At 41.4% G+C, this 17930-nt stretch overlaps 1 protein-coding gene across 2 annotated transcripts in view; it reads right to left on the minus strand.

The window, feature by feature from the left end:
- SEMA6A (semaphorin 6A) overlaps nucleotides 1-14393 on the minus strand; it is a 175324-nt gene extending 160931 nt beyond the window's left edge. Inside the window, exon 1 of one of the 2 annotated variants that reach the window (XM_027874735.1) lies at nucleotides 13716-14393. The gene's annotated coding sequence lies outside the window, so the exon portion shown is untranslated. The remainder of the gene's footprint in view (nucleotides 1-13715) is intronic. The other variant, XM_027874734.1, reaches the window with a different exon arrangement.
- Nucleotides 14394-17930: the final 3537 nt, after the last annotated feature.

Genomic DNA, 17930 nt, shown 5'->3' on the forward strand with positions numbered 1-17930 from the left:
GATTTCTTTTCTTTTTAATCTAAAGAGGAAGCAGATTTCATGACTTAGAATGCAGCCCTTGAAAGTTCACCCCAGAAATAGGAAATAAAACATTAAGAAGTATGCAAGGATCTATTACCCGAGACCAAATTTACCCAACAAAAGAAAGCTGTGCTTTACATCATACACAAGCCATATAAATCATTAAGGTATGTCTTTGGACCTCTTTCCCTTTCAGCTATTTGCTCTCTCCTTTCTTGCCTGGATTACACAATATAGACACAGTCAGAAAACTCTTCCTAACAGATGGAAATAATATTCCTGAAAATATCTTATCAAAACATTAAAAATATTAAAGTTAAGGAAAATAGACTTGCTCACATACAGAGCTGACAAGGTAGAAGTTCTGAAGCTCAAATTCTTACCCTTTCTGGCTGCTTATGATAGTTTTATATGGTCTCTACCTACTTATATGTCAAGGCCTATCCTCACCTTCCTCCAAACCCTCCCAAAATGAAGTGGAAGTATTGCTGGGCACTATAAATATTTGCCTTCTTATTTTTTTAAGTTCATTTTATCAGTTTGGTCATGGTCCCTAAGCCAAAATTATGAGACGGCATTTAGTAAATCCTAAATGTCCTCATTTACCTGCTCACTTACAGCATAAGCAGTCCTAATGAAAAGCCTTCCCCTTTGCTCTTCCAGAAAGATGAAAATAGCCATTCATCTTTGGATCATAAATTTTTAGCAGCAGGACTAAGCAAGAGGCAAATCGTGGAGTAAATATCAGCTGGATGTGCACATAACAAGGTCCAGAGAGACACATTCAGAAGTTGCCTCTTTTAATCCAACACTGAATTATGTTGGGAGCTGTTTTCTGTTCTTTCACTGCCTCACAACTGCCAAAAGAACTGCAAGGCTTGCAAGTCCTAGTATATCTCAAGCCTTTCCCAAGACACCCCAACACTATCTGAGACATGGGAACTATGGCAACGGAATGAGAAAGCAGCTTCCATGATTAATAGATGAAGATCCCAGTGACAGTGCCTAGCTGGGGCCATCATTCATGAATGCAAGCAGAATTAGCATAGAATCTCTTTCCAATCACCCTTAACAAGTAGGGTTTTTGATAGAAATCAACCAAACTGTGCTCCTGCTAAATAAACTGAAGTAGCGAATGCTGTAAACAATTTTGTTTTCATTTATCTTCCACAACACAGATAAGGGTCTTCTCAAATACTCAGTATGCTAAAGAATTTTCAGAACAATCCAAGATACAATGAGAGAGTTCTCCACCTGTGTTTCTGTGATCAGAGTACAAAGGGATGCAGTTACCTTTGGTGATGGCAATATCCGAATGAAGCACGGTGGTGCATCTGGATAGAAAGGGGCAGCAGTGGCTGGGCTGTTTATTTTTTTTTTAAGACATCCTGTTGGGGGTGTAATTTTTCATAAAGCTTCTAATTTTCAGGAGACAACCATTCTTCATTCACCAACCCCATCCTATTCTCTCACTTTCACTGCTCAAGGACAGTAGAAGAATGGGGGAGGGGCTGGGGGATGCACTAGAGGTGCTGTAATATTAATGAACAGATTGAATACTCCCTAGCGGAAAAAAAAAAAAAAAGTGTTAGGCACTGGGAAGAGAGTAGGGCTTCCATCATAAAAATCTCATACATAAATCTCCCATATAATATCTCTGTAATTAGATCAAATACTTGTAATAAGAAAGTCTTTAATTCTTCCCAGGTCCCTTGTCCCCAATATGTAGATTTCATGGAAAGAAGTTAATTGAGTTTATAATCACAGATCCCACCCTGTTCTGTTAGCTCTCCAAATACAACTCTATAAATTGCTGCCAGAAAGGAAATAGGTAGGAGAAAACATAAGTAAATCTAATTATTAGGGAGGGCAGAATGTTAGGGTCATGGTTTCCTTATCTGTAAAATATGAAAGTTTGTCTAATGGTGGATCATACATTTAGAGTTGGAATGTCCCTCAGAGATCATCTACCAGGAGTAGGGAACCTGCAGCTTCAAGGCCACATGTGGCCTTCTAGGTCCTTGGGTGCAGCCTTTTGACTGAGTCTAAGTTTTACAGAACAAATACTTTTATTAAGGGGATTTGTTCTGTGAAGTTTGGATTCAGCCAAAGGGCAGCCCTTGAGGACTTAGAGGGCCACATGTGACCTTGACTGCAGGTTCCCCACCCCTGATTAGTCCAATCTCCTCATTTGAAAGTAGAAGATATTTAAGGAAATTGAAGCCCAGACAAGTTTTTATTTCTTCAAGGTCAATCAGAGAATTTAACAGTCAGGATTTGAACCCAGCTCATCTGACTCTAAATGAAGTGCTCTTTCTACTATATAATGCTCCTTTTTTTTTTGGCTCTAATTCCTATAATCCCATGATATATGCATGTGTTACTTCCATGTAAAATTTATTTTAAAAAGCATTATTTCTTTAAAAATTCATATTGATTCTTTTTGTTTAATATTTTTTCAAGGAAACCAGTGACAGGCTAGTTAGAAATGCAAAAAGGGAGAACGGTCATATTAAGATGAAAGTGCCAAGCAGCAAGTTGAAAATAGTGGATATAGAATGACTCTTATTAAAAACACTTTAAAAGACCACTCCTCAATAATTGTTGGCATTTACTATGTTTCTTCACTCTTCAAATGAAAGAATGGTACCTATTAATGCCTGGTTTATCTACTTCCATTTATATTTGTTTCAGTCAAAAAGATATACTTGGGGAATTTAAAATTACAAAAAAAAATCCTCACCTCTATGCTATAAAAGAAAATCTCTCTATCTCACATAGAATAATCTTTTTCTTTTCTGGATGAAAATAGCTATGATACCATACTGTGGAAGGAGACTTTAAGAATGAATAAACTTCCCAAGGAAATCCTGCAGGAAATTGTGGGATAACATTGATGAATTTCTCTTTCTACTTTGCCTTTTAGAAGTCAAGTTTTTTACAAGCTAAGTTATAAGACTATTGTTTTAATTAAGTTCTAGATTTCCTAGGAAATATATATATGATAGCTTTTGCTACCATTTCCACCAGAGTAAGCAAACTACTTGATACTTGGTCCTTGGGCTGAGCATAGACGGACACCCTGCTCTTTTGCATTTTAATGTAGGTGAGATTTCCTCATCCTTCACTAAGGACCTAGTGGTATGGAACTGACCCTGCCTGGGTCCTTGAAGGCTGTGTCAGTGGCAATGTAAGCTCAGACAGGTCCTTTCAATCTGGAAAGGCTTCAAGTACAGGGCTCCTGCCAATCTATATGCCTGCCGCCCAAGGTCTCATTCTTGACCAGAAAGTTGGCCATCATATGATGAAATTTTCTCTCCAGAGAAATTTATAAAACCAGTTATTAAAGGCCTAGAGAGGTTTTCATTTGTGTCTATGAAAGGTAGGCCCAAACCAATGAAATGATGAATTTTTTAAAACAATTTTTATTTATTTATTTTTAACATTCATTTTTTTTAATTGTAACTTCCAATTTCTTTTCCTCCTTCCCATCCCTTCCCCACCCATTGAGAAGACAAGCAATAGAAATCATGGATCTTTGGAAGTATTGAAGTGTTTTCCTTATAGACTTAAAATTAGGAGAAAGAAACATAGTTCCTTTGGCCAAAGAATTCCCTATATGGACACTCTATGTGAACCTTCCAGACTAAAAAGACATTTTTGTCCTATATACTATTATGGCCCTAAAGGTCAATACAACATTGTGGCTAAAACTACTGGTCACTGGTTCCTTTCTGATTACAAACTTAAATGTGTCTTGGATGTTGTAGAAGTGGGGGAGGTATATATTTTTTTTTAGATTTAAAAAGAATTTTAATAAAAGGCTGGCTTCATTCATTCAACAATTTTTTGAGTACTTACTGCATGTGAGTAACTGTGGTTTTATTTCATATGGATATATTGTCTTGTGTTAATATCCACCCTGAAGCTTCATCAGAGATGGAGGGAAGGAAAGGGTTTGTCACACCCCCTCCTGTTTCAATGCCCTATTTACACATTTCTCAGCACAAAACCCATGATACTAAAGTTTGTACATGATGCAAATGCTAATTTTTATTGCACAGAATTGGTTCTGTTGCATCATCTTTCGAGATAGGGCAGAAATTTATCACCTTGCCTCCAAACTCCCTTTCTAATAAGTCAGGTCCATCTCCTCAAAAAATTTAAGCATTCCCCTCCTTTGCAATACCTTTTTTGAATGCCCTACTTTACTCGATATATTATTGCATTCATCACAGCATCTTCTCTGTATCTATTAATATAGTTTTAAGTAGTTGGATTCATTTCATGGTTTTATATTTTATTATGCATTTTTTGTTTGTCCTATGCTTCTCATTAGATCTAGGACAAATAAATGTTTTGGAACCCAGATCGAGCCTCCAAATTTACAAGCCATAAGACAGGAGAGGCATGATGGAGAGGAGCTTCAGAGGCAGAAAGACTGGTTCAAGTTCTGTGTCTGACATATACTGAGTGTGTGACTCTGGGCAAGTTATTTAGCTTCTCAGTGTACCAGGCAATTCTCTAAAATGATAAATTGCAGAGTTGTTGATCTGCATTGATAGAAGGATTTTCTTCATCAGGAATTCTCTATACTAAAGAAATTACAGATCCAGACTCTTCTTCCTTCCTCCATCGATCCCATTACCCTCACAAAATTCAGCTCTCAAAGAAAGAAAGAAAAATGTGAAGATTAAGACTCAAATGAGAGTAGTTGAGGATCTATAGAGGGATTTTAAATCTCTGGGAAATGGGAGCTGATTGGAATATTTGGTAGTTGGAAGCTCAGTGGCCAGTGGCCTATTCCCATCACCCTTTCCTTGAATATGTTCAAGGAACTGAGCCCAAGTCCCAGATGGATCAGGCATGGCAGCATTTGACCAGACTGGTCCACTGGCACACATCAGTATGCAGGATTTCTTCTTAAGTTAACATGCTAGCAAAAGGCAAATATAAACAAGCAGAGGGCAAGTACAATTCTCTGTTGTATTATAGTGAAAAAAATCATTGAGTTTGGAAAAAAAAGAATCCTGAATTCTTATCTTAGGTCTACCACAATTTTGCTGTGTAACCTTGAGCAATTTACATAACCTTCTGGGTCTTAGTTTTCCTCGTCTTTAAAATGAGGAGGTTGAGCTAAAGGTGAGGTTTCTTCCAGCTCTGATATTCTATGACTCTACGGTATTAATAAGGCCAAGATCACTGATTCAATTCCCAAATATGGTAGTTTACTTTTTTTTCTCCTAAACTCTATTCCTTTTTTGTCATGACAAATGATTGACTTTAACTCTGATTTCACCTAAGTCCAGCAGGTGTCTCACAAGTTTGTTCAAGGGTCACAAAATGGCTCTCATCAGATGACTTGACTTTCCACTTTAGTATACTGACAAAAGGTATTGTGTGTGAATTCCACCAATTGTCCTCCTCCACACAAAAGTCCCTACTCACTTTCCCCCACTTTCCATACGTCTCAGAGAACTAGGAAACCATCCTCAATTATGTCATCAATCATCCTCTCTCTCTTGTGTATTTTCAATATTTCCCTTTTTGGGAAAACCTTTCTTTCTGCTTACAAATATGTTTAGGTATTCCCAAACCTAAAACAAACAAACAAACCAAACAGCCTTCCCTTAAACCTCAATGCCATCCTAAGCTATAGTCCCATATTGTGGAAGGGCCAACAAATCTTTGATTTCTTCGATGCTTTACATAATGTCTGATCTTTGTATGTAGATAAGGATATGGTTTTGCAGCAGGAAGTACTATCCTTCCTCATTTAGAGATATATAATTAAATCGATATTGCTTGCTCTAGAATATTTACATATGTACATATAAATTACACACATACATATGTATATACACATTTATACCTACCTATGTCATACTTTTATTCCATTAGGATCTTTGTGCCCTGAAAGTTTATGCCCTGTACCCTCTGGAATCTGAGTTAGCATTTCACATGCAAAATCCCAAGGATAAAAACCTGTAGGAGGTCTTAGTTCCCTCTGGAGAGAAAAACTCAAGGCAATGGCCTTGCCAGATAATTGTCAGGTGGCCAATGAGAGTTCATTGTCCCTTGCTTTTTTACCCTCACACCTAAAAGCAGCCAGTCTCCTCATCTTCTCCCAATTACCAAATCCAGGATTCTTTTTTCAGCATTTGTTAATCTTGACTCTGCCTTTCTTTTTTGCCTTCTATAACCAATTAATTATCAACTACTGTTCATTTGCCTTTCATAATATCTTTCAAATCTCTCTTCCCCTTTCCATTCCCACTGCCACCACCCTAGTTCAGGCCCCCATTTTAATTCACCTATATGGCTACAATAACATCCTAACTGGTCTCGCTATACCTTCAATTTGTTGCACATTTTACACAGAGCTGCCAGATTAAACTCCCTAACCCACAGTTCTGCTCACATTACTCCCTCTTTTAAAAATCTTCAATGGCTCCCATTGTCTACTAAGTAAAATTTAAACTCTGTAATTTGAAATTGAAAGCTCTCAAAAATCTGGATCCAATCTACCTTTAGAAACTTACCTAACACAATACTTGCTTTTATGTCAATCTTTTGCAGACAAACAAGCCTATTTGAAATTCTCCAATCTTTATTTGCTTTCAATCACACTATTCTCTATGCTTCCAATGCCTTCCCCAAGCCCCAGTCTGGTAGTATAATTGTTGTAGTTGTTTTGTCCTTCGTTTTCAAAGAGGACCAATGACATCATGGGTGATGCATTGACTTGCTCATGAATTGGATTTGAGTGAGGTAGAGTTACACAAAGTTGTCAGTCAGCCTCACTCTTCCAGAGTTGCAGAAGTCCAGTGGCAAGAAAAAGTCTAGACAACTGGTGATGGTCCAGGATTCAGTGGATGACCTTGGCATTTTCAATGTCTGACCAAGCTCTAAGCTATTCACAGTGCCTGCTTCAATTGCCTTTGTGGCCATTGGAATAAATTGTTCTCATCCGCCCATTCCTGGGGTGAAGGAGGGGGGGAATCTTCACTTGCTTAGGGTAGGTATCCCCCTAATTCACTGATGAATTTGAGATCTGTCGGCAACCTTCAACCTGATTTAGCCTGTCTGCCTAGATGGTTTTATTGGGGTGTGCCCTCTATGCATGCTACAGCTTCCTGGAACCACAAGTGAGATTTGGGTGAATCAGGTGGACACCAAACGTGGATGAGCAATCCTGAAAAGGGCTCAGCAAGCCCTCATACCAGAGGTACTTGTCCTACTAAATATCCGTATGGTATGTTTATATATATATAAACCCCATATACCTATCTATCCTTCGAAGGTCCTGCTCACATGCCTTCTCCATAAAGTTTTCTCTAATCTTCTTAGCCAGAGATAATCTCTCAATCCTCAAATTTGCATTGTATTTGTTTGTAGACATATTTTTCCCTTTTCCATATTTAAGCTTCTTGAGAGTGGCCTCATATCTTATTTTATCAGCCTATTACCTCTGGGCACCTTGAACATAATAAGTACTCAAAAAATATTTAATGAATTGAATATTTGTTGAATAAAATTGAATGAAGTGGAAAGATTACTGAAATAGACAAAAAGAGATGGGTTCTAGTCTTTGTTCTTCTGATGGAGCTATGTGACCATGAGGAGGTCACTAAATTTATCTAAGCCTTCCTTTCCACACCTATAAAATGGGAGGGTTGGACCAGATGGCCTCTAAGGTCTCTTTTAGCTCAAAAATTCTGTGAAGACATATGGATCTAGCAGCTTAAATGTATCACTATGACTGGAAAAAAACAACTCAATGTATGACAGTGGGCTGGGAATGTTATTTATGTCCCTACACATACACACACACACCCCCCCTTGATATATGAAAATGTGAATGTACCTAAGAGATTAATTAAAGATAGAAATGGACCTATAATTAGTATAGGGAACCCCCAGGTTAGGAAATTCCCTCTACTAACACAAGCCATCACCTTCACTACAGTGGTCTTCAGGAGTTGTAAGGAGCATTGAGAAATTAAGTGATTTTCCCAGTCAGTCACATAGCCAGTACCACTGGAACCCAAGTCTTTTTGGCTCCAAGTCAACTCTTTATCCACTAAGCCAACCTGCCTTGAAAGAACTAAATTAGTCCGAGGTTAACTAATAAACTAGTCCACTTTAAATAATAGTAATAATAATAATAACAACAATAGCTAGCACATGTAGCACTTTAAGGCTTGCAAAGCACTTTAAACATTATCTTACTCAATCTTCACAACAATTCAGTGAGGTAAGAATTATTATTATTAATATTATTTGTTTTTTGGTGAGGCAATTGGGGTCAAGTGACTTGCCCAGGGTCATACAGCTAGTGAGTGTCAAGTGTCTGAGGCTGGATTTGAACTCATGAGGTAAGAATTATTACAAGTCTCTTTTTATAGATAGAGGTTGAGAGCAGTTAAGTGACTTACCCAGGGTCCCATGCCTATTCAATAAGGCAGGATTTAAACCCTGATCTTGCTGACTACCAGTCCATTATTTTGTCCACTATGTCATCTAGCTACCTATAGCTATCAAGCTTCTTCAGTGCATTAACAAGAACTAGATTTATGTGAAGTTTTTCAGGAATAAATCTATTAAAGCAAGGTATTCCTTTATATGATAATATTGAGCAATATTATACACATAATACTGTGTATACATACGATGATGATCTCATACTGAAATTTAATATTGAACTGAAGCAACTTATAGTTTTCACAAACATTGACTATTTCATTTGGTTTTTGTTTAACAACTTTATATGTAGATATTGAGGCTCATAAAGGTTTGCTCCTAAAGTCATACATAGGGCTAGTGAGCCATGACAATAGAACCTGTCATTGGACTCTGAAGGACTGTTTCATGGTTTTTAGTCTATGTGTACCCAGAGCCTAGCACAATGCTTGTATATAATAGGTACTTAAAAAATGTGTATTAAATTGAAGGTTTAAAAAACTGAATTCTACAAACTGAGCAGATTCTCCTGAAGCAGCTGAAGTTTGCCCATGGAGAATGGCTCAGTTGCTCATGCAAGCTGGCTTTAAAGTGGTTGAGAAAAGTCTTTTTCTACATAGTCAAGATTAAGTCACAGAAAAGCTGACTTAAGAAAATCACAAGGAGCACTAATGCAGAACCACCATATCATCAAGTTCTTCTGTTTCACCTTTTCTTGGCTACTCCTTCTTTTGAGACAAACTCAGGAACTATGCTGAAAGGGTAAGGAACATTTCTAGTAGATGTCCTGAAGTATTGCTTCTCTAAGTTTATGATAAGGAATGAACTAAAGGGCAGAAGGAGAATAGGTTCAATAATTCCCAGGTTTTATGGTGCTATGGATGACATGTCCAATTAAAGCATTTGAGATGAGTATGGCTTATTCTATGATGCCTTCCTTTTAGATGCTTAGTCCAATTGGGTTCCTAGAATTGCTGCCTGATATTACTCCTTTATATATCTCTGACCAGAACAAGACCACTATGTCTGTGCAGTAAAGAATTTGGCTCACCACACTATTCAACCCAAAATAAATATCTTGCCTTATTTCATGCCAGGCACATACAAAGTTCACAACTACCCAGGCACCTGTAATAAATTTTGGACATTTCAAAACCAGAGCTACTATTTCTTTATTGTTGGAAGCTCCAGGTAGCTTCCTCTACCAATAAGGCACCTTCTCTGCAACCCAGACTAAGGCACTTGCCCAGAGTCACACAGCCAGTTTGCATGGAGGGGAAATTCATTTCAAGACCTTAATTTTGACAATTTTTAAAAATATCAGAGATTTATTGTCATCTCTGTGACAGCATACTCAACTTCTGTAATTCCATACCATCCTATTTGAATCCCAAATGCTACATCTTTTTTAAAAGATACATTAAACACGTATTTTCTTCTTCAAGTAAGTGAAGATCACACATCTATTTGTGCTTATTATCCCTCTAGTAAATATTGAGTTGATAGCATACACTTTTCACTTCAAGAAAAATACGCAGTTTTAATCTAAGTGAAAATGTATAGCCTACATATGACCATTTGATACCTTCTCCATGAATTTTCAAACTTTCTTTCATAGCTGTTACAAGAATGATTTTTTAAAGTTCTATAAACTATTTGATGTATGTGGATTTTTGTTATTAGTTTAGTATTCAATGATTCACTTTTTGTTTCACATATATTAGATATCACACTATTAATAAGTGATACCATAAAAGAGTAGCACTTTTTGAAGATTACTTTTTCCACTAAACTTTTAAAACAGGAAACTTGTTATATTCATTTTTATCAAAATCCTGAAACAGAAGCAAGGTTATAAATGTCCAGATTCTCACTTTGTACTACTATTAGTCTGATTTTTAAAATGATCCCAACTTACAAATCTCTTAAGCCAACTTAATAACCCTGTTCCATATCCACATCAAAGTTACCTGAACAAAGTCATCAAGTATAGGTAAGCCAAACTGTGATAAACACTGCAGTTTTGTTTTAAAATATAGTTTAGGTGAATGGGTGTCTGGGTAATAATTAGTTCTAGTTCTTGAAGGAGTTACCACCAAAGTTTACTTCATGTAATAAAGCTGGGCCATTAACCACAAAGAGAATTCTGTAGGGTTTTTTTTTTTAAAGTATTTTATTTCTAGAAGACAAATAGGTAGGTCCTGAAAAAGCCTTCTCAGGTAGGTCCAATGTAATCTGTTAATCTGTGCAGACATAATTACACTTTTGGGAATAAACAAACAAACCAACCCTGAAACCAAGGATTAATGTATCTACAACCACTCAACTAGTTTGAGCAACATCTTTCTGTGTCACTAGACCAGTTCAATATAAGAGAAAAAAAAAAACTACTTCCTTCAGACCACAATAAGTTACCCCGATTTTGGGGTGGGGGGTGTTGGGGGGGGATGAGACTGCAAAACAAATTTACTCCTTTCATCAAACGGAAAATAAACCCCAGCCAGCAGTGGAGGCAGAAAATACACTGCTGGGAGATTTGCTGACAGTTGCAAAGGCACTTTCAACTTGGTTAAAACTATTGTTCTAAGTAAAGTCTGGCAAGCAGAGAAAGCTTTATTGTTATTTTATTTATATTCTTACTGTGGTTATTATTTCATAACTTTAAGGGAGATTTGAAGGCTAAGTCTATCTGCCCTTCAAAGTTGCCAAACAACCTTTTGCTCTCCCCTTGAAAGCCCTTTGGGGTCCCCCAACACCATGCTAAGATGGAAAAGTGGACCCTAGAATTTGGCCAGGTATGGTTTATAGATTCGCGACAATGGGAACAATTTAGTTGTCTCAATCAGCTGATTCCCTTCCTCCCTCCCCTCATCTCCGTCTCTTAGGCAATCAGTTCTCTCCACACACCAGCAAGCCATGCCACACAAGCGGCTTTGCAGGCTCAGGTTCTTACTTCCACTCATACAAATTCGCAGCCAGAGTGCTTAATGCAGAACTCTCAACTAAGAGAGCTTTAAGCTCATGCACACATGCACACAGGAGCTCTGGCTTCTCATCATCGTCATCAGCATCATCATCGTCACCACTACCAGCAGCATCCCGAATCTCTGTCCAACTCATACTCCCTTCCCCGCCTCCAGTCCAGCTCTTTGCTGCCGGGTTTTGGTTGTATAGGCGATAGGTCCCTGGGACCTGCAGTCTTCCTTCGCCCATAGGTCCAGCAGGACTGAATACTGGGGGAGTAAGGGTGTGGAGGAGGGTGCGGTAGTGGGTTGCTGCTTTTCCTCTTGGCTCCTTTTGGCAGGTACTTCGATCCCGCCCCAACCCCTCCTCCCTCCGTCCCCCACCGGTACTCGCTGCCTCCCATTTCTCTCCCTTTCCATAGTGTGTTATTTACATCCAAGCAGCACCTTTAAAAGGAACTGCGAAACAAAAACCCTATTGTGCCCTAACCCCAGCCCTTACCCTTGGCCGTGGCTTTTAAACCTAACTTTCCCAGGTTGCTGGTTTCCCTGTCCCGGGGCCCAGAGCTGGAAAGGGAAGGGAACAGGGTGGTAGATGAGGGGAAAAAAACCAAACAAACCCGAGGGGGATGCCAAAGCAGGAAGGGGCCAGTCTGGAGGGCAAGAGAAGGCCGTTTCCTTTAACAATACCAATCGTCACCTTCCTTCTACTTCTCCTTCGCCTCTTCAACCGCATTCCTTGTTCCCCAATTCACACTTGGGCCAAAACAAGAAGAGATTGTAAGAAGCCAGCTTAGGAAACCCTAAAGTTCGCTTTGGGGAGAATGAAAAGACAGGGTGGGAAGTGGCGAGTCCCAGTTCTCCCTCCCTCCCGCAGCCCCTCCGACGAAGGAGGACAATCATGGGGTGGGGCGCTGGACTCGGGACAGACTAACAGCTTAAGACCACGGCGAGGTGATGACTGGGGTGGAGTGGCGGTTGTTTATACTACCAAAGAAAAGCTCACAGAATCATAGGGCAGATTCCAAATCCCCTGTAGCTGGGGAAGGGGCTCCTATATTTCGCGTCTCCACCCCACTGCAGAGATGCAGGAGGTCTGAAACCCAGACCCCTTAAGAGACAGAACCTGGGTGAGAAACTGGCCCAGGGAGGTGGAGTCGGCTAGAGGCTAAATGACTCGGGTCTACGACCCTTCCCCCTCTCCCAACCTTCCCAGACAGTGAGAGCCTTATACAGCCTGGTAAGCAGCGGACTGCCAACCCCAGACTTCTCATCCGGTGGGAAGCTGGAAGGACTAGGATCTAAGGAGTCTAGTGGAGGAGCCCTATTCCCTCCACCTCCCGAGAAGAAGCAGGGGGAGGGAAAAAAAAAAAAGGCTAACAGGAGCCAGAGAAGGGGGTCGCTCAGAGAGCGCCGCTCGGGCCGGCCAGCTCCACTCCACTCCAGGAAACAAAGCCAGGAGCAAGGGAAGCGGCATCTGCAGAAGGGAAGGAAGCACGCAGGGAGACAAGGACTGGAGGAACCATCACAAGTTTCCTTTGCTGTGTGTGTGTGCGTGTGTGTGTGTGTGTGCGCGCGCGTGTGTGTGTGTTGTGTGCGCTCATCATAGGAACCCACCCCAAAACCTGATCTTACAACAAAAGCCTTGGCACTTCCTCTACAGAAGCCCCCTTCTTAACAACCTTCTAACAAGAAGACTCCCAACCTAGCTCCTCTGTGCAAAGGTTAAAGCAAGTCTCGTCTCCCTTCCTCTCCAGTTCCCCATTCTTCCTCCTGATCGTGTCTGAGTTTCTACCTCGAAGCCCACCAGAAATCGCTTTGAGCTGTCACACGAGTCAGAATCTACTGGGGCGGGCGGACTCCAGCAAGAAACCAAGAGGACTACCAACCACGCGCACAGATACATGCCATGCCTTGCCGCCTTCCACACTGGAGCCCTCACTGGTCCTCAGCCTTCTGGGGCTGGGAACCCGGAGTCTGTGCCAAGCCAGAGAACCTGGTGCTCAGAGAGCCGGGCTAACAGCAAAGATGGATAGACAGAAGGAGCGCTTGTCCTCTCTTCTCCGACTCCTCCCAGGCAGTGTGAACGCTCCGAGATAGAAAATACAAAACAAAAACATCACAAAACGGGGGCGGGGTGGGGGGGAGCGGGATCCAACCTTACGTTATACTAAGCTCATTCCTTCAGGATCTGCCAAAGCAAAACAGTAGTTGTCTTCTTTCAGAGCCACCCAACAAGCGGGATGCAAAGAAGGGTTGTTACTCTACCTTTTCGGTGCATGTATAGGCAGCCAGAGCACGGAACTAGCTGATGTAGTATCCCATTTAGTAATCCATTATATAGGGGATCTTTCTGGGCAACGCGGTCCACTCTTTCCTTCGCAATCCTTTGTCATTACTACATGTGTTCTTCACTCACTCTTTCGGTGCAATATGAGAGGTTACCACTTTCTGGGATACAAATTCACTTTGCTCATTTCCAAAGGCAGGAAAAAAGGGGAAGGGGGAGAGGGGAGAAGAAAACAGGGGGAGGGGGGAGGGGGAAGGGGGAGAGTGGTCAAGTAACTCTTTTCCAAATCTAAATTCCAAGTAATTTCACTCCAGTAAAGTCCCCTTCAGTAGGATCTCGGCCGATTAACAAGTCATTTCAAGGCTGGGGGGATGGGGATTGGGGAAGGGAGCGTTCTTGTCCTGCTCCCTCTTTTCTTCCAGAAGTTCGGACACCGTTAAGGTGATGGTGATGCTGGCCGCTTCAAGAAACTCCTAAGCAGGCACCTCTTTCTGTTCGCCACAGCGGAAAAGCGCAACTGCTCCTGGCCCAAAGCAAGTGGTCATTGAACTGTGTTTAGGAGTTGAGTTCTGAGCTGCCTCTCCCTCCACTGCTCGCAACTCTTCTGTCAGTAGCTAGGCTGCTTTTTTCCAGAGGTGGAGCCAAATCCTGGACTGGATTCCGGCAAGCGGAATCCCTTCATGCCACTCTTCCTCCTCTGGCTTCTCATCCTACCCAAAAGCTACGGGATGTGTAATTGTGCGAGTGTACGTGTGTGCATGTGCGTATGTATTCATGTAAGAGAGGGAGGGAGGAAGAGAGAGAGAGAGAGATGTTGTTGAGAGGAGTTGAGGGGGGAGGTGTGTTGTAGTGATGAAGCGGACGTGGAGACCCGCATTTTCTTCCAATTGGATTCCTCATTCACCCATTCACAAACATATTTAACAGGTCCCAAAAGAGGAGCTTGGGGGTACCAAACCTTTCCATTTTCCCGCTACCCCCACCTCAGCATCTGCTAGGGGTGGTGCTGGTGTAGGGTAAGGATCAGCCACTTGGTAGAAGTAGCATTGCTGATCCTTGCCAGATCAGAAAAAATAAAAATAGAAGTAATCCAGGAGACAAGTTACAAGAAAGGATTTGCTTATCGATTTTCTTAAATGGAAAAGTTTTAAAGGATGAGAGTAAGTGAACCGTAAGACTTTCTAATTCTGATTACTGTATCAGTACTTGGATTCCCAAAGTGAGGCACGTTTTACATACTCGGATGAATTGTATATAAATTGATGTGGATAAAAATACCATTCGAAGATACGAAGTTATCGCTAATATCTATATCCACAGACGAAAATAATAATAAAGCACGTTAAGGATTTTTTAAAAAAGATCTTTTTGACAACCGGAAAATTTTTGGCATTTTCTTAGGAAATGCAGTGGAAGACATATAGACTAAGAAACACCAACACCTTAAAATACACATAATGCCAATAAAAATACAAGCTCCAGTGAGAAAAAAATAATTTAACCACTTCTCAAGTATATCGTTGTTTTTACATTGGAGAAGAGCAGGCAAAGTCCTCCACCCCTCACACTTAAAATCGCTAACTCCTTATTAAAGTTCGAGGCTTGCGCCAACAAGTGGAGGGCCGATAAATCCCCACCCTACTTATATTCGCAAAACCTAACACACTGCACAGGCTGCAACCTCTCACATCAGCATGGGACCTCTGTGGTGGGGTACGGGGTGGCTTTCCGACGAGGAGCTTCATAGATTGTTCAGCGTCTATCAAATACTCTCTTTAAAAAAAAAGAAAAAGAAAAGAAAAGGTGCCTGTACCCAGGTACTCTTCAAGCCATAAGAAACACTGAGGTGTTGAGTGGGAGTAGGGGAAGTGAAGGATAGGGGGAGGTAAAACTAAGGGAAACATAGTGCCTGGTGTTGTATTTCAGCAGAAGAAAGCAGCTACACAGGTACCCCAAAAGGAGTTACAAAGAAACTTTTCAACGTAGGTGTTTTTGAGTAAATTACCTAATCAGGCTAATCAATGTAAGACTGTGGGCCCACAAAAGCATACCTGTATTGATGCCGATGTACTACAACTCACTTTCCCTTCTTCTTTCTTTCCAAGCCTTTCCATCTTCTGGCCTCCAAGCCACACAGAAAAATTAGGGTGGAGGCTAGGGAAATAAAGAGGGGGAAGGGGAAATTAAACAACTTCCCCCTCCCCCTTGCAAAAGGCGCACAGTAAAGAAGGGACTCCCTTGCTGTTATCTCAAGCTGTCAGCAGGGGCCGCTCACTTCACCTCTCCGAAGCAAACTGGCTGACTTGGAAGAGTGCTGCCTTGGAACTAGCGCTTGCAGGCCCGCTACTAGCCAGAGCGAGCGGTCTGCAGTCAGGTCTGTAGGCACTGCAGAGTAAGAGGCAGGCTGCCAACTCACACCTGCTTACCACCCCACCGCACGGTCCTCAGGGGGTGAGGCGAGGTAAGGCAACCAAGCAGGCTGTCTCCTCCCGACCCTCCCAGGCACATCTTCCATGCCTGAATCATGTAACTTTACCTCTCCTTCACCACCCACTTATCACAGAAAAGGCATCTCGCTCTGTGGCCGCTACTTTTGCGAGTAGCGGAAGGCACCTAGCAGCGGATGCCTTCAAATCTGGGGAGAGATGTGCCCTCCGGCTGCAGTCACTTTTAGTTTGTGTCTCTTTTTTTTTTTTTTAACTTTTCCTAGCTTGGTGCAGTCTGGGTTAATCCAGCAATGAAAACAAGACCCGGGATCTGAACAGCCGTAGAGCAACTCGTTTCTCTCCCCTCTCAAAAACCCCTCCACAGTTGCCGCAGCTACCTCCAACCTAAAAAGCTGCTATGCGGCGGGTGGAGGACCTTACTTGCATCACCCTTACCCCTCCCAGGAGGCAGACCCGGTCGGGCAGAAGGGCGCCGGGGGCTGGATTCCCTGCTTTTAGCCTCGGAAGCTCCTTTCCATCTTCACTTATCGCCTCCCCCCTTCCTCAGTCCACACACAATACCCTCCCTCCCCCTCTGCTTCTGATTTGCATGTTAATTGTGTCTGGGAAAACTTTAATTGCCAGAATTAGGCAGAGCAAACGAATTGTTTCATAGGCTGAACCAAATTCATTCCGGGTTTAGCTCCTTCCCTTGGAGAAACAATTAAGCTGTCTTGTTTGCTTTATGGATATATTTGAAATGCTACACACCGTGTTTCTGGATTTTTTTAGGCGTAAAATTATTTTCTGTATTAATGTTTGTACGTTTAATTTACAGAAACTAAGAGTCGAGAAAAGAAAGTTTCAGTTTTCCTTATTGGAAATTACAAAATATGCGAGAGAAAAGAAATTGAACTTACTTTTCATAGCACAGAAATACCACACAGAATCTTTCTGGCATTTAATATATTCGAAAGTAGTCTGATCCAGTGAGGCGGCAGTCGTTCTAACCACGTGGGATTTCATTTCCACCTGCCTGAGGAGGAGAGACACTCCCGGAACTCTAGAGAAAAGACAGCTTTTGTGTCTGAGCTACCTCCTGAGGCCCTCAGGGGAGCACCTGTAGCCAGGCTTGCCCACTGAAACATAATGATGTCATTTCCCACTTCTTTCTCCCACAAGTCCCAGGTTGCTTTTAACTTTTCATTAAATGTGCCTCCTCTTCACCTTCTTTCCCTCAAAAGCCTTTGATGTCTATAATGCTCTCAGTCCCCCTCTCCCTCCACCTCCCTTACCTATTCCTTAGCTAAGGATCCAATTCAATTGCAAAAATATTTAGGTGAAGTCAAGAATACCTGAGAATTTTTTTTTCTCCACAACATGTTCCATTCTCTCCATATACAGCCAACACCCAAGTTCATGCCTTCATTAAGTTATTTGGACTATTGCAATAGTCTACTAATTGGCCTCCCTGCCTCTAGTCTCTCCCCACTCCAATCCATACTCCACACAGCTTCCCAATGATTTTCCTAAAGCCTGAGTTTGACCTTGTCACCCCCAACTCAATAAACTCCAATAACTTGTCTATTATCTTAAGGATCAATATAAACTCCTCTGTTTGGCACTTAAAATTCTTAGCCTGTCCCTTTCTTACCTTTTCAGTCTTCTCACACTTTACTCTTCACACACTCAATGGACTAGTCCTACTGGACTACTTGTTCCTCACATGAAATGCTGTGCCCCATCTCCAGTCCCCATCTCCAATTC

The sequence above is a fragment of the Vombatus ursinus genome, unplaced genomic scaffold (assembly GCF_900497805.2).
Source record: "Vombatus ursinus unplaced genomic scaffold, bare-nosed wombat genome assembly UNPS02014807.1, whole genome shotgun sequence".
In the NCBI taxonomy this organism is placed as follows: domain Eukaryota; kingdom Metazoa; phylum Chordata; class Mammalia; order Diprotodontia; family Vombatidae; genus Vombatus; species Vombatus ursinus.